The sequence below is a fragment of the Hemibagrus wyckioides genome, unplaced genomic scaffold, assembly GCF_019097595.1.
Source record: "Hemibagrus wyckioides isolate EC202008001 unplaced genomic scaffold, SWU_Hwy_1.0 Contig13, whole genome shotgun sequence".
NCBI classification, from domain to species: Eukaryota; Metazoa; Chordata; class Actinopteri; order Siluriformes; family Bagridae; genus Hemibagrus; species Hemibagrus wyckioides.
The window spans coordinates 25,411-49,721 of NW_026690773.1; the positions used below are offsets into that span (position 1 = coordinate 25,411).

The 24,311-nt window shown below is 37.6% G+C and overlaps 1 pseudogene; it reads right to left on the reverse strand.

Moving 5' to 3' along the window:
- Positions 1–6,320: 6,320 nt before the first annotated feature.
- On the reverse strand, positions 6,321–18,220 carry LOC131349814 (sterile alpha motif domain-containing protein 9-like; annotated as a pseudogene).
- Positions 18,221–24,311: the final 6,091 nt, after the last annotated feature.

The following is a 24,311-nucleotide window of genomic DNA, read 5'->3' on the forward strand; positions in this document are numbered from 1 at the left end:
GATCTGATACCTGGCATGACTCTCCTCGCCTCTACTCTGTCAGCACCTGAAAGGGAGGTCATGCAGCAGTACGCCTGGCAGCTGAGTTAATCCGACCATCTTCATCCCCAGCGGGTGCCAGTTTCTTCTTTGTGGGTAAGAAGGATGGAGGCCTCAGACCTTGCATTGATTACAGGGACTGAACCAGATTACCGTTAAGAACTGCTACCCACTTCCTCTAATATCCTCTGCCTTTGAGCTCTTACAGGAGGCTGTGATCTTCACTAAGCTGGACCTACACAACTCGCACCATCTGGTCAGAATACGCGAGGTGGACGAGTGGAAGACAGTGTTCATCACCCCTTCTGGCCACTTTGAGTACTTGGTGCGGCCTGACAAATGCCCCAGCTTTATTTCAAAGTATGATCAATGATGTGCTTGGTGACATGTTAAATCAATTTGTCTTTGTGTACCTAGATGATATACTGATTCTCCAAATCTGAGACCTAACATGTGCAACATGTGTGGCGGGTGTTGGAATGACTTTTGCAGAATCAGATGTTCGTGAAAGCAAAGAAATGTCATTCATCATTTTCAGCGCTTCAGTTCTGCCCTGAATCTGACTCTACCTAATTCCGTAAACAATTTATTGTGGAGGTGGATGCATCGGACCTTGGTGTAGGTGCAGTGCTGTCCCACGAGGATAATCAAGTCCATCCATGTCCCATCGATGGTCACCCGCAGAAAGAAACTGACAGGGGCAACAGAGAATTACTCCTGGTGTTATTACTGATTTTTAATCAGTCCTTAAACCACTGCTACAGGTGTTACATACATATCTGCCATGAAACATTTAAATAGTAAGACTTAACAATAAATAATAATGTGTATGAAACTGGAATAGATTATTTATGAGCAGATTTGTGCATTATACACTCTATATACAGCTGTATAAATAAAGAGATATGCTTATGTATTTACATAGTACTTGAGAAAGAGGCAGTAATTAGAGATGGAGAATGAATTACAGAACACTGGTAATAATTCCTGTGTCAGCTGTTCAAGCTGGAGATGGCATGGGGGAAAAAACTGTTTTTGTGCTTAGATGTTCTAGTGAGTGGGGTCTGTGATGTTACCTGCCCTTTTCTTCACTCTAGAGTTGTACATGTCCTGAAGGTTGGACAGGTGTACACCAATGAACCTTTCTGCTGTCGTGAACAGTCCGCTTTCAGTCTTCTTATATCGGATTTGCTGAGCACAGAACTGACAATAACAGCTGAGTAAAACTGTCATCTGCTCCTGTGGCAGGTTGAACTTTTTTAGGTGACGAAGGAAGTACAACCTCCGCTGGGCCTTTTTCACAACTGAGTCAATTTGAATGTCCCACTTCAGGTCCTTTGAGATGGTGGTTCCCAGAAACATGAATGACTCCACTGCAGCCACAGTGCTGTCCACAGCCAGACAGCCAGCTGCTCAACCTCTTGTCTGTATGCAGTCTCCATTCTGGATGAGAGAAGCTTCGTTTCGCATGCAACCACATGTCTGCTTCACATTCTGGTTAAAAAATAGCGCGAAATCCCTCGCACAGGTTTGGGGTGTCTTTCGTTTCGCTAGTGAATTGAGAGTTTTGTGCATCAGGAAGTGAGGTCTTTTGAATTCTAACCATAACACCAACTAAGAAAAGAGGCTGTTCTGAAGTCTGGCAGCATTTTCAGGTCATATCAACAAATAAAGTAAGTATAATAATAATAATAATAATAATAATAATAATAATAATAATAATAATATTATTATTATTATGCACATTTAAATGTGTACTTTTGTGCATATTTACTTTGTTATAAACACATTTAAAATATTACAGAATTTATATGGAAATATTACTGTCACGGGTGCACCGGACTCCACCCTTCGCCAGCGCACTCACTCACCCGAATTTTAATTGAGCTCACCTGCACCTTGTTCTCTGTGCACACACTCCCCTATTTATTCACCACTTTCTCACCCCTTCCTCGTCTGGTCTCACACGTAGACGCTGACTCGCTAGCCATAGCATTAGCTATAGTCTAACACATTCCCATATAGCTTTCCCTGCCTTTCTGATAATTTCTCCTTCGCTACATACCTCCTTCCTCCGCTGCTATCATCTCACCTTGGTTTCATCTGCCTCCATCTTCCAGTCGCCGTGTGTGCCAAGCTGAGTATTCCCTCTTTCCTTTTCCACCCGCTTTCTGTGTTCAATAAACATACCCTTCCGGGTTTAACTACTCCGCTTGTCTCTGGTGTTTGTGACAATTACATTGTATAAACATAGTGCTCATTGTAATATGGGCTTCTTCTTTAGGTTGAGTGCTTAATTTGTTCTTAACAGTTGTCATTTAATAACACATTGTCAATGTTGAGACATTTCAGACCTAAACACCATAACACATCTTCAGGAGATGGACCAACAGCTACACACAACCAAGGTATACAGTGCCTTGCAAAATTATTCACCCCCTTTGCATTTTTCATGTTTTGTTGCCTCACAACCTGGAAGTAAAATGGATTGTTTGAATGTTTGCATCATTTCATTTACAGAACATGCCTACAACTTTGAAGATGTGATTTTTTTTTATTGTGAGGCAAACAACAAATAGGACAAAAATAACTTCAAAACTTAAGCATGCATAACTATTAACCCCTAAAGTCAGTACTTTGTAGAGCCACCTTATGCAATTACAGCTGCAAGTCGCTGGATAAGTCTCTATGAGCTTGCCACTTCTTGCCACTGGGATTTTTGCCCATTCCTCAAGGCTCAAAACTGCTCCATATTCTTCATGTTGATGGTTTCCACCTGTGAACAGCAATCTTCAAGTCTGACCACAGATTCTCAATTCGATTGAGGTCTGGGCTTTGACTAGGCCATTCCAACACATTTAAATGTTTCCCTAAACCACTCAAGTGTTGCTTTAGCAGTATGCTTCGGGTCATTGTTCTGCTGGAAGGTGAACCTCTGTCCCAGTCACAAATCACAGGCAGACTGAAACAGGTTTTGCTCATGAATATCCCTGTATTTAGCACCATCCATCTTTCCTCAACTCGGATCAGTTTCCCAGTGCTGCTGAAAAACATCTGGATGGTGTTCTTGGGGTTACATACATAGCATTTTCCTTGGTGGCTAAAAGTTCAATTTAGTCTCATCGCCCACGCCTTTGGCATACTCAAAATGTGCCTTCTTATTTCTACCACTAAGGAATGACTTTTTCTGGCCACTCTTCCATAAAGCCCAGCTCTATGGAGTGTAACGGCTTATTGTGATCCCATGCACAGATACACCAGTCTCTGCTGTGGAACTCTGAAGCTCCTTCAGGGTTACCTTTGGTCTCTGTGCTGCCTCTCTGATTAATGCCCTCCTTGCCCGGTCTGTGAGTTTTGGTGGGCGGCCTTCTCTTGGCAGGTTTGTTGTGGTACCATGTTCTTTCCATTTGAAGATGATGGATTTGATGGTGCTCCGGGGATCATTAAACATATGGCTATTCTTTATAACCCAACCCTGATTTGTACTTCTCAACAACTTTGTCCCTGACTTGTCTGGAGAGCTCCTTGGTCTTCATGGTGTGATGCCTCTTGCTTAGTGGTGTTTCAGCCTCTGGGGCCTTTCAGAAAAGGTGTGTTTATACTGACGTGACACTTAGATTGCACACAGATTGGACTTCATTTCATTAATTATGTGACTTCTGAAGGTAATTGGTTGCACTAGAACTTTTGAGGGGCTTCATAGCAAAGGGGGTGAATACTGTACATATGCACGTGCCAATTTTCAGATTTTTAATTTTTAAAATTCCTCAAACCATTTAAGTAACTATATAGTTATTCGAACTTAATTATATCCATTAACTGAACACAAACAGATCTGTTTTTTGAACTTAAAATGTTTGAATATATTTTTCTCATTTCACTTCACCAACTTAGACTATTTTGTGCAGATCCATCACATAAAATTCAGATAAAAAAAAAACATTTAAATTGCAGGTTATAAGGTAACAAAACATGAAAATGCCAAGGGGTGAATACTTCTGGTTAGTCATTTATTGTTTCTCCATTGCAGTGTTTAAAAAAGGCTGTTCAAATGGCTGTCTTTTTCACATCTTCATCACCTTGTCCTGGAATTTTTGTGCACTTCTGCCTCCTCAGTCTGTCAGAACTCAGAGTCCCTCCGAGTGGACATATCACAGGGTGGAATCTTTAATTGTACCTATTTCTATTATTTCAATAATCTTACCAAATAAAGTCAATAAACTATCAAATACTTATCTCAGTCAGCAGATGAGAAGAAGCAGGTTTCTTTATTCAGAGATGTAGTCAATCACATGCATTTCAGAAGAGAGCAGCTGGTCTAAAAACCCCAAAATTCCCTTCTTCTTATACCTCAGACCCCCATGTCACCTCCTCTTCCAAATTTAAATATTTCTAGAAATTTCCACATTATACTCAATGTATGTATACTTTTAATCCTCATTCCTTAATTAACATACTTACCATGTTTTTATATTTGTCCCCATACCGCCCCTCTTAGTTAAAACATCCTCCCTTTGATGACATCAACCTTTCTGAACATGATGTATACAACAATGTGCATGTACACACGCATCGACCTCAATGTTTTCGATGTGTCAAAATTTGATGTGCTTCAATTTTTCTAATTTTCTATTTGTAAGTTTAACTCTTTGTGTCTGGAACTAAATGTGCTCCTCTGTTGCCTGTTAAGCAATGCTAAAGCTGATAAGATGCCTAGGTTATGTCTAGGTTATGTCTGTCTGGGTGACTATTCTTGGTGAAATTACCCTTACTTTTGCACTTTTCAGCACAAAAACATCCCCTCTCAGCACTAATTCTGCATGATGATTATGAAAGTTACAAAACATCCCCTTTTTCACCCATCTCAGCACTGCTTGATGATTATGAAAGTTACACATGTGCATTAATCAAAAGCTCCAAAGCCTAATATTATAAATGATATATATTTGATATATTTGCATTACTCAAAAGCTTACTACTATTCAGGAGCTAAATATTTTGATTGATATTTGATAGATAATGTAATTTCTCCAAGTCCCATGTGAGAAAATAGGCAGGGGAAGTAATAAATAAAATGTGTGTATATATATATGTGTATGTGCCCCAACACTGTTGAACAAGTTCTGTTCCTTAATACAAATCTTTAATGTCTTCCATTCCACACTTAATAAAAGATTCCCCAGATTACAAGCAAGCACCGCCACTGCCCAGTTCACAAGCACTTCAGCTGACCATACCACAATAAACTTCATTTCATTTTTATCATATATATGCCTACACAAGCCTTGCATATGTAGTCATAGGTTAGACTAGAATAAAACTGTATGTAAATAAGACTGCAAGTGTTGATCAAAGCAGATTCATATAAATTGCTACAGTACAAGTTAATTCATCCCATTTATCAGTTCTTTCATTAATTCATTCATAGATTCATTTATTCATGTAGTAGGTACATGACACATGAAACAATAGTCATTTTTATTGCCTTTATTGTTTTAAGAGCACAAAGTGGTTGATTTATTACATGTAAAAATCAGAAATGGTTTGCCATGACAGAAAACATGATGGTAGCAGTGTGACAGAATCAATTATATTCTAAGTTCTCAGAACAGGTTAGAGTACAGAAAGACTTTTCATTCAGCTAAAGCCATTTATTATGTTTACTGTTATATTCATGTGTCTGTGGCTTTCATTACGTGAGTTTTGTTAGTTGAAAAATTCTAGATTGAATTTGTGATTCATTAGTCAGTGTGGTGTTAATGAATGCCTGATTTACATAGTTCTTTTTTGATTGTGTAAAATTAGAGATTATAGAGTCGTAAGAAAATAGACAAATAGGAGTTAAAAAAAAATTGAATATTCTTTTCTCTATGACCGTGACTCCAAGGCAGATAGAGCCACTTTTCACTCATAATGTTGTAGATGTGATGACATTGAGAGGTGGGTAGTAATAAAATACATTTACGTGAGTAATTTTGTGTAAGGGGGGATAATGTACTTTTAAGAGTAGTTTCAGCTGGCCTCATTTATACTTCTACTCAAGTTAATTTTTGTTTCACAGAAATTTATCTATACTTCACTACATCTGTGTACCCTCATGGTTGTTAATGTTTAATTATAATGTATAGTTTTAATCATTTGTTTATATTATGCACTTTTAATGATATCGATATGAAGTCAGAGAAAAACAAAATTATAGCTAAAAGAATTGAAAGCATACAATTATATGCAAATATTCCTAAATGTATTAGAATTACAAAAAAAATGCACAAAGCAAAAGCTGCCTTTGTCAAGTTTATTTAAGTAGGGAGATCAACAAGAAGAGATGATGCACTAATTCATGGTACAAAACAAAACAAAACAAAAAAAAAATAAAATAATCAATCAATCTCACAGATCCCTCTGACAGCAGAGACTTCCAGAGACCTTGTTTCTTTCTTGTCTGTGGAGTCTCTCAGTCTATTATTGGGGCTTGATTTACACTACTCCTCAGTGATTTGCTCTTCTGCCCCTCATTACTACTTTACTATTAGTTAAACTTGATGCTGATTACCATGGTTAAAAAATAAAAGAATACAATAAGAGAAGAATAAGCTCATTTAGACCAAAGAATACACAAGATAGAACACCTAAAAACACAGGTTCTTCTTATTATGGATAAGATTAATCACACTAAATACACACCTGCCAACCTTTAAGAGGAAGAATGCTGTTGACCTGCTGATCAAACTGTCTGAACATGTACATGCTGTCCAACACAGAGCAAAAATGTCGTCATCTTAAAAATTTCAATACAACTGAATTTATTTATGTAATTAAAATTTGACATGTAGGTAAAGGCCTGTTAAATCAATTTTCTATTCCGAAAATTGTTCAGCCTTTTTTTTTTTTTCAAAATTTTTGGTGGCTGAAATTTGAGGGGAATTTCTAATAAATATAATGTCAGCAAACTAATGTTAACTTTACACATGTTGAATGTTCACATGTGAAACAAACTGATTTTTATTTTACATTAATGAACTCTATTTGCAGTAACAGAAAACAAGGACCCCATTTCCTGCATATTTTAGGCATGAAAATTGAATCAAGACAAGATGAAGGAAAGGGGTGGGGCTTTCACGGGTCAGTTAATATATGTAAATTCAAAACACTGTTAATCATTACAATTCGCTTATCCGTTCTTTTTGATCAGGGCAGTAAGATGGCCTTTCTTTTTGAGAGATATCTCCTAATTGATTGGCAGGTCCACTGGATCATCAAAACATACAGTCAGTCACACCAGAATATAAAACCCAGATCATTTTTAACAGACTTAACAATTGTACAATAATCTCCCTTTATACTTCACATTATGCATGATAAATGCTATTTCAGTGAATTTTATGTCTCATTTAAAGCTTTCAAAGAAATTGGGCAGTTAACTTAGGAGTATATTGTACTACATCCTAGGCATCCTTTTTATAGTTATCATCTTTGTAGCTGGGCTTTTGCCTATTTTCTTATTGTGATGTTACATGCAACGGGTCCCCTAAAGGTGAAGCCTAGATAGAAGGTGACATTTTCATTTCCAGTAGGCACTGAACTTTCATGAAGTGGATGAATGGAAAACTTTTCTGTTTTAGGGCCCACAAGGTATAATGCTTCATCTTCTGTCCAGCCATTTACACGCAAAGCTCTCGCAATTTCTGGTGTTTTCCACATTTCCCTTCAATCCATTTTTGACGCTGCTATCAAACGGAGGAAAATTTTTTGAACGCTTTCAATTTTATTCTTGTGGACAAATTTGTCATAGCCAGATCCTTTTCCCAGGTAGAAGTGGGTGAAAATCCGCCTCCTTCTGGCTGGAATATCCTTCATTTTGGTTTTGTATGTTTGTTGGAGCAATATGACTGCACTTCAATTGTTTTATATTTGTCCTCTTTTTCTTGTTCAGTGTCAAATTTTTCTGGCCAAAAGGAGTGTGCACAAAACCAGAGCATTTGATGGGCATTTTGATTTGCCTTGAAGAAATGAGCGGCTGATCTTTGCAGTTCTTTGAGGACAGCCAGCTTAGGTGACCTAGGAGAGATTGCACTTAAGGCAATATGTGATGCTATGTAGTTGGCACGATCCACTTGATCCATTTTAGCACTCTCTGGATACAGTGAAATTATATTCTCTAAAGTTGTGACTTGGTCTTTATTTTTCTGATCCAGGATGGAGAAGATTGTGGTAAAGTTTCCTCCACCAAGCTGGGAGATAGCCATGCTTGCTGAAGTCAGTCATTTGATCCAAATTGAACTTCTGATTGCTGGGTGAGACCTCACAGAAGAACTTGCCATAAACAGAGGACTTGGCAACCAGCCAGTTTTTTGGGCGACGCACGGTCAGCTCTGTGGCCTTGGAGGTTTCCTCCTCATTTATATTCAGGTCTGTCTGGAAATAACTCAATTCTTTCTGATATCCACTCCAAAGCCTTGCACATTAAGAGCTGAAGGTTTTTGAGTTTGTAGTGAAAGTCTTCCCATGGTGCTTCAACCTCCTTAGGAATGTGGTCTGTACACAGGTACTTCTGTAATTCAGAATGACCATCATGTTTACCCGAGAACACATCTACTGACTAAATTAGCTCTAACAAGCTGCACCCCACGCCTACAGCTCCAAAGAATCCTGAGTTGTTCATGGTCTCAGTTTCTCCAACAGCTACCTTCTGACATTTTTCAAAACAGTCAATGGCTTTAAGTGCTGTTTCAATGGCATCTGCTGTGCACTCTGGTGTTTTTGGGTGAGTCATTTCCACTGCTTTGTTTTTTGTTGTGAACCATCTTTTGTACACCTGACCTTTGGTATCAAGAATGTAGGAGTTTTTAGGCATTTTATTTGCTGCAGTTTCTGCCCACTGTTCTGCCTCAACAAAATTTTCATTCCAGTAAAACAGACGAGCTAGCTGTTGAGCAAAAAATGCATCCCTGTCAAATCTTTTGTATGCTTCATGAAGTAGCTTAATAGCGTTTTCTGCCTTTTTCATTTTGTCTCACATGCTCAATGAGAGGTGAGAAAAAGTGTCTGATTTATCACCTTTGCTAATTTTGTAGCGTCTTATGAAGAGTTCACGAAGAACCTTTTTGTACTCTTCACCCCCAAATCTGTGATTGAAGAGCATGTCATTGCTGAGAAGTTCAAGTGCAAGGTCACTTTGTTGTTTGTCCCCCAAAAGCTGATGGAGAATTTCCTTTGCTACCAATGGGTGGATGATTTTGATCGAGTTAATGTGGGTTGTTTCATCTTTAAAATGTATAAAGACCAATTTAGACTGCTCACTCAGAGATTGCTCAAATATGTGTTGTGGAAATCTTTCTGCATAGAGGGAGCGCTGGAAATGAAGGAGGCGCTACAATGTGACTGAGAAATGAAAGAGTTCTCCACGTAGGTGTTGAGCAGAGCTACGTATTGAATCAGCTGTGTTTCAACAGATGCATGATCAATATCCTGTAATAAATGCTGTACAAGATTTTTCACATATTCATGATTAAATTCTTCACACATTAAGACAAATGTTACAATGAACTCCGGCTTGAACTGTTGTTGGAGCACATCTAGTTTTCTTCCAAATTGTTCTTTTTCTTTGGTGAAAGCTTGTGAGTCACAGAGACGCTCATTAAAGGTGACCCTCTTGACATTTTCTCTGAATCGTGGGATCGCTTACAGAGAAGGAGAATGAAGCATGGTATTCCATGGGCAATTTTCTTTGTGTTGATAGCTGTTTCTAATTCATGCTTTAACTCTTCTGAATACTCATTATCATAATCTTCAACAAGTAAGAGAACAGGGAGACATTTCTGTGGATCTTTTTCCTCATACTCCCAAGCATCAGAGCATGATTTGAAACTGTGCTAACAGAGTTTGATGGCTTCACAACTGCACACCTTAGATCCTCTCTGTGGTTCCACAGAACCTGTCTTGCCACTGTACTTCCTCCACTGCCTGCATGATGGTATATGTTGATACATTTGACAGGTGGTTGATCTGAACTCCATTTAAGAATGCTCTTCAGAATTTTGGTCACCTCATGATAAGCATCTCTTCAATCATTTCCCCAACACGATTATTTTCTGCAAGCCAGAAGTTCATCCATGTCACTTTTCCTCCACGATAAAAGTCTCTCTCTATGTCTGCTTTCTTTGACTCAACCTCCTCTGCACTGATGTCTTCACAGTGATTCAGGCCTAAAATCTCCAAGGAGTACATTGTTTCCTCATCACGCATCTCAAGATGGCATTTTGCTTTGACAGACACAGGTAAGAGCTTTTTACATATGTACTGGGGCTTTGGATTTGTTGCACAGTTGCATTGAGGTGACTCATTTTCAATCCTACTACATTTGATTGGTTTACTGTTTCCTTGTCACAGATTTCAAGAGCAAATGCTTCCCATTTCTGAAAGTTCCCTTCTGATTCTGAGATGCATATAATATCTTCATGACCTTGCATGTCAGTGAAAAACTCTTCAATGTCTTCAGTATAGGTTTCTCAACAGGAGATGTGAGAAGGAAGATCACAAGGAAGGTTCCCTTGGGTAAGATATCCTTGCATATCAATGATACACAATCCTTTAGGAAAGTCCTCCTTGTTTTACACCATGTATTTTCATCACAAGGAGTCTCGCTCCCACTGAAATCATTTCGTCCATTACAAAATATCCAGCTTGTTTGTTCAAACAAATGTAGATGACTCACAAATTCTCTGATGTTCTTGTCACTTGGAATTTTGTAGTTGTGCATGAAGTGCAGGTTCACTTTATGGTGTTTATCATATTCATGGCATAATCCAGACACCATAGAATCTGGGTCAAAGTCAAACACGCAGAATAAATGCATGTTCAACAAAAATGTATGTGCTGAAGATCTTGCTCTGAAAACTTGTTTGTAAACAAGTATGTACCATTTGTCCTTTTCAATTTGTTTCTTCCCATCTGTTATAAGCATGATGAGTTTTCTTTCAAGATCTTCGCAGAGTTCTGGACGTGTGACACTACGTGATTTCTCTGCTGTCTCTCTCTGTGTATCTTTGCTATTAACTTCCTGGTGAAATTTATGAATATCACCAACTGGTTTTGTTTCAGCACCAACTCTGCAATATACTGTTTCTTTTTCAGGAACTGTTTTATTGGACTCCTCCTTGAATTTTTGTAAGCAGACAGGGAACACCTTTCCTCTTATTAAGGTTACTGAAGGTTCTACATCAAATTCAACCACATAGTGCTGATCTTTACTGTTGGGTTCTGACACAGAATGAACTCAGGTGGCCTTATACACTGTCTAATCCATCTCACTATCTCTCTTAAAACACTTTTCAATGTGATTCAGTGCATCAGTATACATGTCTTTTTCCATAATGGGAATGCCAATGATTTCACCATGTACATGGCCAGAACCATCTCTGCTGTCCATAACACCGAAGTGTATTGTGCCATTGATCTCATGTTCATGCATCCTGTGGCAAATTTAAGAACTTCATATGCCAGCTTTGCTTGAAGTCGTGTGCGATCTAAAGTTGCAGCTGTATTGAATGACTTGTACTCACGACATGGAGTTATAAGATCAATGACACCTGTTTCAGGCTGAAGAACATCATGCTTTACATATGTGCAACTAGTGTCTGGTTTGCCAAAAGATCGTGGCTTTGTTTCTCTTTTTTATTCTTATATTCACAGCATCTTGTTTCATTTGTTCTTCTTTCTGTGTATTCTGCTGTGTCTGAACATTGTGAGTCTTGAATAACTCATTTCTTCTTTCTATTATCAGAAGTGCAGGACCAGATTTCATTCCAGTCTCTTTTTCAAAAATTCCTCTTTGATTGTAAGGAGGACTTGGCCATCTACTTCCTGTTCATGAAGTGTTTTAATGTAATTTTCTTTCACTCCTATGGAAGCCAACCACAAGCTCACCATATCCTCTGTCCATTTTTCAACTGGTGTGCTGTGAAGTTCTATACAGGAAAAAAAAGCATAACTTTGACAAGGCATGTACATTATTACAAGACACAAACATTTACAATGCAAAAGTATAAAATGGAAATCTGTACAAGTGAAGATCAAAAGAGTATACTAATGAAATAGAGATAAAGCTACATGCGACACAGACATAATATGAATAGTGTTCAAAAATAATATCACTGTGAGCACTGTTGGATCAGTTGTGTGGAAGCTGGATCATACCACTCATACAACAGCAAAAATCTCAGCACTGCTAAGCTGCCATTGCCTTGAGCAAGACCCTTTAACTGTCAACTGGTTAGCTGTATAAATTAGGTAAATGTAAGTCTCTCTGAATAAGTGCATCTGGATAATCTAAATGTATTGTATAATGCATAATAAACCAATCAGGCACAACATTATGACCACCTGCCTAATATTGTGTTGGTCCCCCTTTTGCTGCCAAAACAACCCTGACCTGGCATGGACTCCACTAAAGATCCCTGAAGGTGTGCTGTGGTATCTGGCACCAAGATGTCAGCAGCAGATATTTTTGATAGATCCTGACCACTACAGACTGGGAACAACCCACAAGAGCTGCAGTTTTGGAGATGCTCTGATCCAGTGGTCTAGCCATCACAATTTGGCCCTTCATCAAACTCGCTCAAATCCTTACGCTTGTCCATTTTTCCTGCTTCTAACACATCAACACTGAGTACAAAATATACCCCACCAATTAACAGGTGTTATGATGAGGAGATAATTAGTGTTATTCACCTCACCTGTCAGTACTCATAATGTTATGCCTGCTCATTGTATCTGCCCTGTAGGGAAGGTATTCAAGAAAACAGCCATTGCTGAAAGAGTTAGAGACCCAGCTATAATGTTGAATAAGGTTGAATAAGGAATAATCATCCCACCAGTAAAGTATAAGTATGGCATTGTGGGAATGCTTTTCCTCAGCAGGGACTGGGCTTCTTATTAAAACCTAAGTAAGGATAGAGGTATAGAGGCTTCAGTCTGTTTAAAAAAAAAAAAACTAAAGCTTTGGAGAAACCTTGCAGAAGGACTAAATAGATGTTCTACCAAGTACTAGTCTGAAGGGTGTGTATACTTATGCAAGCATCATTTTTCTGGCAAAGAATTCATTTCTAGTATATGTATAAGATGAATTAAAAATAGGATAAGCTTTTGTGATACTTACCCATTTCTTCTCTCTTATCAGTGTATTCCTTTTGTTTCAAATCAAGGCACCTGAGGAAGATAGGTTCAGATAATGTCAAATATTCTAGTCAATTCTTAATGTTATTTGGATAAATACATAAATAAATACATCAATAATTAATAATTACTATTAGCTAGTAGACCAAGAATCTTTAAAGCTTGATTCAGTAAATGTCTACAAAATTGTTTTTATATTCATATATTTGGCTTTAATGCAATCTTATACTATGAAACATGACATACTTGAGTATATTTAACGTATTATGATGTCTTTTTTTGCAATGCACTCAGTCCATTCTTATTTTAATGGATAGTAGCATTAACTGTAAAGATTTCCCACTGTATGATTGAGTTAATGGGTAATTTGATAATGAGTATTTAACCTCACAATATTAAAATATTCTGATTAGAGTTTATAATGCTTCAAATGTTTGAAATACTTGGGAATTGAACTTAGTTCTTTGATATAGCTATCTGAAGTGACAACCAGCATAGGTGAAAATATCTTAAAATGTTTAATGGAAATTGCATAATGGAAATTAAACACATGAAAATTTAAATGAGTGATTTTAATAATCATTTTATTAGATAAATAAAAATAGTCTCATTGTCAGTGCTAACCTATTTCCACAGTCTGTAGAAAACCTAAAAGAAAATAAAAGGTGTGGTGTTTTTCAAGCTTCACAAGCAGTATTTCTGACACCTGTATGGTACCTAAACTGCATCACTAGTTCTATTCTTGAACCTTACTTCACTTCTTTCTTTTTCCATTGGCCTCCTCCATCTTCCACACCAAGAACATATGTACTATACACAAACAATTAAAGCCAGCTAACAAAGTGGATATCTCCTATCTAAACTCTCCTCTGATGTGTCCACTGCATCCATCTGCATCTGAACTATGAAAGCTCCCATACCGTCATTTTTTAACCCCCAAAACTTCTCTGCATTAAAGATAAATTCAAAACATTCTATTGAAATAAAAAGATTAGCAAACTGTCAAACTTTCTATTCTACCACTGTTTCTACATTTCTTGAACACTTAACATCTGCTCAATGTAACATGCTCCAGACTTTCCACTGGAATTGAGCAGAACATGATTTCTGTGTTTGCAGGCCAAAAGTGTCTGCTGTGAAATTGTTCATATGAAATCATCATTTCATACTGAACATACAGTTCTTGTTTTAATGACGTGCACAGTGCAGTGTCCATATATGTGACTGTGTGTGTGTGTTTGTGTGTGTGTGTGAGAGAGAGAGAGAGAGAGAGAGAGAGGAGAAAGACAGGGAAAAAGAGGGAGAAAGTGCTATGTTGGCAAATGTGTGAGACTTTTATTGACCCTTGCATGGCAGCATTTTATTACTATTATAAAAAGAAATCAGGGTATGTTTATTGGTTGTGTTAAGAGACAGGGAGTGCTCTGCCAATATACTATATTTGCTTCTTTCCATTTCATGCCGATCATACAGTTCTTGTTTAAATGACGTGCACAGTGCAGTGTGTGTGTGTGTGTGTTTATGAAAGAGAGAGAGAAAGAGAGAGAGAAAGAGCTATGTTGGCAAATGTGTGCCAAAAATCTGAGACTTTTATTGACACTTGCATGGCAGCATATTATTATTATAAAAAGAAATCAGGGTATGTTTAATAGTAGTGTTAACAAACAGGAAGTGCATGCATGTACAGGTGGTGATGCATCCAGCTGATGTCATCATACTGATAATTATTCATGCAGTAAGACCATTACATATAAAATAATGCATATTAATAATACAGGATACTCGTACAGTATACTCATTTAAGTGAAGGATTTAGTTATAAGTCATATTGCTATCTTTTAAATAAGATTTGTCAGTTTTATTTCATTATCATGCTTCCTGTCTATCCTGTCTATCCAGTCTATCAACTGGCAAATATACCTTGTATTTACATCAGGTAGTATGCTGCAAGGGTATCAATTGAAAATTATCAACGAATAAAAAAATAAAAGACTCACATGAATCCACTGATGAAGACATCTCTCCTGAAGAACAGGTAACTTCACTAATGGTTCATCACAGCAGCCAATGAGAACTGTGTTCTGGAAAAATGAGTTAGTTAGTTTAGCAACATTTCAATTCTTAATTCAGTTCCTCTCTCTCTCTCTCTCTCTCTCTATTATATATATATATATATATATATATATATATATATATATATATATATATATATATATATATATATATATATATATATGTGGCCGTAGGAAATTAAAACACAGGTTCCATAAAAAAATCCGATGGGGTTCACAATTTATTCCATGTGATTGGTTAGGAGTCTACATTTCATTTGTATTTAACTGAACAGAAAAGGGGAAAAAAGGAAACAAATAAACCAAAATACAGCATCAGAATTACTTCTGTTCTAAACAATAAATGACTCCCATTATAAATGAAGGAAAACACAAATTTGTCCTTGTTTCCTTAACATAATTAAACAGAAAGAGCAATAATTCCAACAGTAATCATACTAACAACACTAACAATACGGTAGTGGCACTTTTTCCCGATGTTCCTAACAGTGTACACTAATATAATCACCCCTGCGCTACCAGGCCTCGCCTAACCGGGTGGCGCATCAACTTAGCCACACTCGCTAATCAACACAATCCTGTGTCAACACCCAGCTCCCTGGATAGATATGAAGCAACATGTAAGGCAATGTTCCAGTAAACTGCAAACTTTTCAAAGACTGAATAAAAACATTGTACATAGCGATCTTTACCTGGATAGTGTTAGAATAAACTCGTAAAAGAAACCGCGACCACCTGTGGCTTACTCTGTAACTTCTTAATTGGCGCAATTGCGATTGCGCATGTGCACGCACACGCGATGACGCCACCCACCAACTCTTAAAGGGGCTCTCTTATTTGTCTGCAGCTATATACACATCAGTAATATTGTGAATATCCAGACCCCTCTAAATATCACCTGGTTACATATATATATATATATATATATATATATATATATATATATATATATATATATAGGGTGTAATTTCTACTGGGGACAGGGGGACATTCCCCCACACTTTTCAAAATCCCGCTTATGTTCGCCCCACTTTTCAAATTTGTTTGTTATTTATTTGTTTGTTTACTGCACCCCGTCATCGCCACAAAGGAGCAGGACCAATTAGGACACAGAGAGTATGCCTCTAAAAATATCTCACTGAAAGGTGTAATGAACAGGTATCGTGGTTGCGGCAGTCAGCGATGAAATGCCAGAAGCAGCAACAGATGACTTTAATGTCATCATGGATAAAAAAGCAAGGAGATGTGAGTTGGTTGATTCAGTAAATTGGCTCAGATCAGAATAATCATATTTACTGTCTACACCTGTTGATGTTAGCCTAACGCTGACTGAGCTAACATTAACATACACTGTTGTTGCTAGGTAACTTCAGACTGTTAGCTAAATATTTAACGAGATTAGAACATTCTGTGTACCATGAAAACGAGTTGACTTTAAACCGCACATTTTCTTTTCAGCAATGTCTGACAAGCAGACTCTGGATGCTAGTTTAATGTTAGACTCAATATGATCATAACTCGGTCATTTTCATATCAGAGGACAGATGAGGTGGATGGGAGGATACATAGAGAGATGGCATTGAATGGTTAGATGCAAGACAATGAAAATTCTCTTTATATTAAAGTTTGTGAAATTGTGTGACAATCTTGCATACTGTGTACCAAATAAGTAGTGTATCTATTGTGCAATTTCCATATCCTTTGGATTAAAGAAGTACAAAAGTAGGAAGTATTACTTCCTACCCTGCTGTTGGATGCATAAAAATAATCTACTTTAGGTATTTGTGCTGCACTAAAATTAACACCAGGAATGTAAATATTTTAATATGTTTATTAACTATGGGTGGTTGTTTGAGAGACAAGTAATGATCAACATGTTCATATAATTACATATTAATTTTTGCTGCTGTCTATCTGCAACTGGTTTTACAAAATGGTGATTCAACACATACAGTTCAACAGTTCATAAAAAGCTTTTTGCTTTTTCTATTCTAAACCCCTGTGGTATGGTGGATGTGTCTCTGACAAACATCCTGTGCAACAAGTCATTTATTTTACATTTTCAGGTACAGCGTGTTAGTTTAAAATAAATGTTTGTTTAACAGTGGAAATTGAGTATTGCATTATTTAAATTTTATTCACACACAAAACATTAATGGTTTACTGGTAAATGGTTTAATAATGGTAACATTAACATTTTTGACTTTATAAAATGATTCTCTCAAGTCTTGGTGATTGGCCCCTATTAAACAATAAAGAGAGTAAGACATCTTTTTCATATACATAGTTCAGTAGCCTGCTATTCTTTTTGGCAGAATGTATCATTATAATCAACTTAATTTTTTCCTGGATTTTGTACCATAGGCCCTAAATGTATGTAAATGCAGGAAATGGGATTTAAATTGAAAACATTTTCCCCATTCCCCCACTTCTCAAACCAAAGTTACACTCCTTGTGTACATATATATATATATATATATAGTGTGTGTGTGTGACGTAGTATACAAGTCTGATAAAAACGTTTCAAATGCCTGTAATAAAACATGGTATAACTTGCTAACTTGGGAATTTCTCCAATTGCTGTCTTTAGACAGAAAACAAAAGTGTTGTTCAAAATGAACTGCAACAGGAAAGTGAAAACATAAACGAAAGAGGTAGCACAAAATTATTTAGGAAAAAGGAAATAAAACGGATACCACATACACACGCATAAGGACTTTTCAGGATTTTGTTTAGATTACAAAACATAATGTAAAATCGCTCATTATATAAATAGAAATAAATTAGAAATCTTACTTAGGAATGGTGAAGATGTACTGAATCCTCTGACTTACTGCCCCAATCACTGTATAATATTAACGAAACTTTCACTCCTTCATGCGAGTCTTCAGTTCATGCATGCGCATTGTATCTGCAGCTCACTCTGTAGTTCTCGGTCCGAGTCCGAAGACGACACTAATGAGTCATCAGTTTACTGTTCAGCTAAAACCTGATGTTGATTCTTGAGATGGATGCTACTGATAACCAAGAACAGCAAGCTAATACTAATTTATTTCATTCTGCCCTGAGTACTTATTAAAAATGTAAAAAGCATGAGATGCAACACAGGAATCCCAAAGATATGTTTAATGGTGAAGTCGGATGGAGTGATTTGATTAGCAACAGTGGAATAGTTCTGTGCTGTAGTGACTCAGTTCCGCATTACAGATGTTGCAAGCCATCTGTAAAAAGATTCACAAAAGCTGCACTTCCTGGGTGTGTCCTTCTAGACACATGTAAAGTTCAGCACATACAGCACTTTTATACAGAATCCTCACTGAGCTGTGTTCAGAAATGGCTCAACTATACAACTAAGAGTACATAATGAGATGCATACCACTGATTCTCACCATAGCAACAAGTAATCAGTAAATCAATTCATTGATTTGAATGAATGAATACAAGGATTGTTTTTACCAGTTACTTAATTGTATTAATTAATACCCATGTTTGTATTAATCTAGTAATTTCATATGTCAATATTTTGTTATTAACATATGTCAATAAGTCATTAACTTCTTGGCTGTGTTGCAGAAAAAACTGGCCAATGGATGAAGATGCCAATATTGTGGGGAAAGAAACAGAAACTGTTACTCTTGGCTTTACTGGTACAAACAATATCCTAACAGCATACCACAGTTTTTACTGTATAAAGGCACAAGGTCAAGATCTGATTCAAAGAGTACTCCTGATGATCATTGATTAGAGGCAGAAACAAGCAGAGACTCTACTGAACTTACTACAAGAGATCTAAAGCTCTCAGATTCTGCACTCTATCACTGTGTGAGTAGTGAATTACTTTACAAAAACTTCTAAATCGTATATATGAAGTTTCTAAAAACACCAGAAAAAATACTTGCTTTACCAACCTGTTATCAGTTAACCACAGACACCAGTTTCCTGCAGAGATACAAGAAAAACAACAACCTCCCATCTTCACTAAGTTCATGTAAAACAAAGAGCATCCTGTGGCACTCTACCATTGTATGGTATAGAAACTGCATCTGTCTCAGAGCACAAGGCCCTACAGCAGATAGTGAAAACCACTTGAAACATCATCAGGGTCTCTCTTAAATTAATCAAGGATCCTTGCCCAAAAGATTTATAAAAATTTATGAACCAGCTCACTTTGTGCATGTCCCCTCCCATCCTCATAACAGACTCTTCACTCCTCTTCTATCTGGCAGAATTAATCAGAACATCTGGGCAACACTTCCAGACACTGTAACAGGTTCTTCCCCAGACAGTCAGGCTCAAATAAAATCATTGAAACAATATCTATTCAGCATGCCAGGTCCTCTGTTGAAGAGTAGGACTCTGTGTAGGTTTTGTCATAAGGAGGTATGAAAACCCAAATACACTACACCAATACCCAACTGTTTCCTGTGTTACTACTGATAAATAAATCAAGTGTTGTGGTAATTCTAGATAACATTTAGATATTAGACTTTTGATTAAACTGACAGCTTTTGTTATTATTTTGTAACTTATAGATGTTTTAGTGGATCATTTCTAACTACTCTCACAGTGACAGCTACAATCATTGTTAACCCGGATAAAAAAATGGACCTTCCTGCCTCCATTACTTTTCTCCAAGTTGGATGACTCCATCAGAAACTTAAATCTAAAAACACTACATGGCACTTTCCCTCTGTTGTTAGTAACTGTAATACATCAGCACAATGGGCATTGATCCACAAATTGAGCATAATGTGCTCCTGCATATACACACGCACGCCTACATATAGACACACGCATACACATTCACTCCTCATTTTGCATCCTTTACCTTGTCTTTTGTTAATTTAATTGCTTTGGTATTTATTTATAGAAATTTAATAAGACACCACCACAGTTAAATTCTTCAGATATTTATTTAACAGTACATCATAGCTAGTTGGAGTGCACATTCTAGTTTATGTTGCACTATCATGTATATTTTGAGTTTATTTTCTTTGAGTTTTAAGTTACCGCCATGGGGAGGGCGTTAGACTGGGCTTCCGCGGTGTGGGATGCGGGTATGCTTCTTCTACAGGAGATCTGGACATCAGATCCACTGGTGCACCAAGAGGCTATCCTCGCCTCAGGTGGGAAGGAGTTCGTGCCTATTTAGCTTTACGCTGCCTTGTGCTATGCTAATCAGAGTTTTTCAACCTTGATAGATTCTGGTGTGGCTGTTAACCTTATCGCTAAGATCCTGGTAGAGGAACTTCACATCGCCACCATCCTGTGCACCCCATGCGACACAAAGTTTCGCTCTTGTGGACCTACTAAGCATTGCCTCGTGCCTTTGGATTCCCTTTGTTTGTGTATTTCCTTTGACTGTTTTTGCCCATTATATTACCTTTGATGTAGCTAGCGATCATTATTCTGATCCTGGACTGTTTTCACATTTATTCTTTCAGTCGTTGCCCCATTGGATTTTTCTACCTTCTCATTTGGTGTCCTGGGTCCTGACTCTCTGCATATGGATCCGGCCTCTTCCGCCTCCGTGGTCAAACGCACAGTTTTCTTCCCGATGTGAATTTTTGAACTTTGTTTCCTTCAGCTCGGTGTATACATTTTGGATTGATTAAATTATATTTTTGGGAAATGTATTTTTTCAAGGTCCCTCACAAGTGGTGTCAGAAGTGGATAGCTAGTAGGGGGCATAGATTTTGCAACCCATAATTTAGTTTTTTGCCATACTACTCCACGAGTCATGAGTCAGGGAGGAAGGAAGATAATAGCAAACACTTCACGAGAGCAATCTGAAGGAGTTTTATACTCAATTTATTTATCACAGCTATTTCTAATGATGCAGAAGACCCTAATATAGCAACATCACTTTTAAAAACAAACAAAAATATTTAATAATTTCATTCATTTAATTATATTAGTTTTACCAGACTAGAATGATTTATCTTTTAAAATTATATTATTCCTGTTGCACTTAATGAGTTAATGACATCTGATGCTCAATGTAAAGCCAAGATGTTTTGCTAAGAATCAACAGTCAGCAACACCAGTGACACTGTCATGTGATGCTGTCAGGTGTATGATGTTAACATATACAGAAAGACTATTTTCATCCATCTAAATCCATTCATCATATTTACTGTTACATTGATGTGTCTGTGGATATTTCACTGGGTGATATAATCTGATTTTTGGTATATCAGAAATATTAAGTATGTATTTATAATATGTATAATATATAATTATACATATTTTTTTCATTGTCTGTACCGCTTATCCGATCTGTACTTGGGACACGGGGAGCCTGTGCCTATCTCAGGAGACATCGGGCATCAAGGCAGGATACACCCTGGACGGAGTGCCAACCCATCGCAGGGCACACACACACTCTCATTCACTCACACAATCACACACTACATGTAATTTAGAGACTCCAATCAGCCTAGAAGCATGTCTTTGGACTGTGGGAGGAAACCGAGCACCCAGAAAACCCACCAAGCACAAGGAGAACATGCAAACTCCACACACAGTGAGCGGGAGCGAGGTGTGAGGCTAACGTGGTAACCACTAAGCCACCATGCCGCCTATATAATTATATGCTTTTAGTAATTAATTAGTTTGCATTGGTGAGAAGGAAAACTCAGAATGTGGTTCTAATATGCTGTTGACGCTTTCATTTTCTTCTCTGTGACAGGTGACTCCATGGTAGATTCATTAGAGGCACTTTTCCTCAGAAAGTTGTAGATGAAGGTGATAATGTTACTCTGTCCTGCAGCTACAAATTCAGCTTTGTTTCAGGAAGCAATGCCCTGCACTGGTACAATCAATATCCAAAATCTTAGCCTGAGTTCCTTCTTTATACATTTTACTGCTGCTTTTCTTTCACTGCTGCTACTGCATTTTTGCACAATTCACATTGTCATGCTCCTACATACACTATATTGCCAAAAGTATTCGCCACCTGCCTTGACTCACATATGAACTTAAGTGACATCCCATTCCTAATCCATAGGGTTCAATATGACGCCGGTCCACCCTTTGCAGCAATAACAGCTTCAATTCTTCTGGGAAGGCTGTCCACAAGGTTTAGGAATGTGTTTATGGGAATTTTTGACCATTCTTCCAGAAGCGCATTTGTGAGGTCACACACTGATGTTGGACGAGAAGGCCTGTCTCCACTGCTCTAGAGTCCAGTGGCGGGCAAGAGTTTACACCACTGCATCCGACGCTTTGCATTGCACTTGGTGATGTATGGCTTGGATGCAGCTGCTCGGCCATGGAAACCCATTCCATGAAGCTCTCTGCGCACTGTTCTTGAGCTAATCTGAAGGCCACATGAAGTTTGGAGGTCTGTAGCGATTGTCTCTAGCGATTGTCAGTTTACGTGGCCTACCACTTCGTGGCTGAGTTGCTGTCGCTCCCACACTCTCCCACGCTCTTATAATACACCTGACAGTTGACTGTGGAATATTTAGGAGCGAGGAAACTTCCCGACTGGATTTGTTGCACAGGTGGCATGCTATCAGTCCCACGCTGGAATTCACTGAGCTCCTGAGAGCGACTCCATTCTTTCACAAATGTTTGTAAAAACAGTCTGCATGCCTAGGTGCTTGATTTTATACACCTGTGGCCATGGAAGTGATTGGAACACTTGAATCTGATTATTTGGATGGGTGAGCAAATACTTTTGGCAATATAGTGTATATATTCTTACAAGCATATATGTTATTAGATACGTGTTTTTTACAGTTCTCAAGTTTGCACATCACATTCCATTTTGTTTTGTTGCACATGTTTTTTGGTGCTATGTGTCCTGTCCTGTGGTGTTTTTTGTACTTCCTGTTTTTCGCCTTCCATTGTCTTGCCTTTGCAATGTTTGCACCTGGTTGCTTTATGTAGCTAGCACAAACTTCTGTCCTAGCTCTGTGCTGTTGTTTCTGTTTGTACTTATGTATTGTATGTTGTATATGTAGTGCCAGGGTCCTGGTGAAACGTTGTTTCATTTCACTATATACTACGTCAACTATATGTGGTTGAAATGACAATAAAAGCTTCTTGATTTGATTTGACTATATTCACCAAAATGGAGATCAAGGTCCCAAAAAGCCCCCCGAAATTTCTGCTATAGTTCATGTAGATAAACAAGTGGATCTGTTCATCTCCTCTGCTGCTGTATCAGAATCTGCTCTATACTACTGTGATCTACAGCCCAGAGTGACAGAGTGAAATCCAGCTGCACTGTGCAAACACATCGTTATCTACACTGAAGGCAAATATACTACTGTTTTTTCTTAATCTCAGCTTGAGAATGCAACTTGTGCAACTTGTCCCAGTGGTTGGGTTGGTTCTATGCTCAGGCCACAGTGGGGAGAATGTAGGATCCTAGACACTGGACTCTCTCTGTGTATATTACATATCCCCAAAAATTAACTGATGTATGATATTGACTTGATTTTCATGTTTATCTTTTTTGGATTAAACAGTGGCAGCAGTGGAAAAAAACACTTCACATTTCACAAGGTCTGAAACATAATTAAATCATTTTGGACTTAAATTCTTACTACCATTGTCTTCAAAGTAGCACAGATATTTACTTCTCATCCTAAACTGTGAAAACACAGGTTTATGAAGCTATTTTTTGGATTTTTATCAAATATTTATATAGCTTTTAAAGAAAGGTTACATGCTAACATATAATAGGAATTGCCATAGACGGGCTAACTGAAATTAGCATAGGCGTCGCCACCGAATAACAAGCAAAAACGAGAGTGAAAATTAACTACAAACTCAAAAATTATCTCAGAATGTTGTAGAACTTTCAGGCATATGTTTCTGGTTTCTGCTTCTCTAAAATAACTTTGCAACTCTGTATTTGTATACTGCTGCCAGTTTATTGTGTCTTCCATTACAACTGTACCTGTTCAAATATATTACATTACTATATTACTCAGATTCCTAACTGCTCACCCTATTTCACACAACAGAAAATGTCTGTAAAAAAATTAGCAAGAAATAGCAACACTTCCAGTG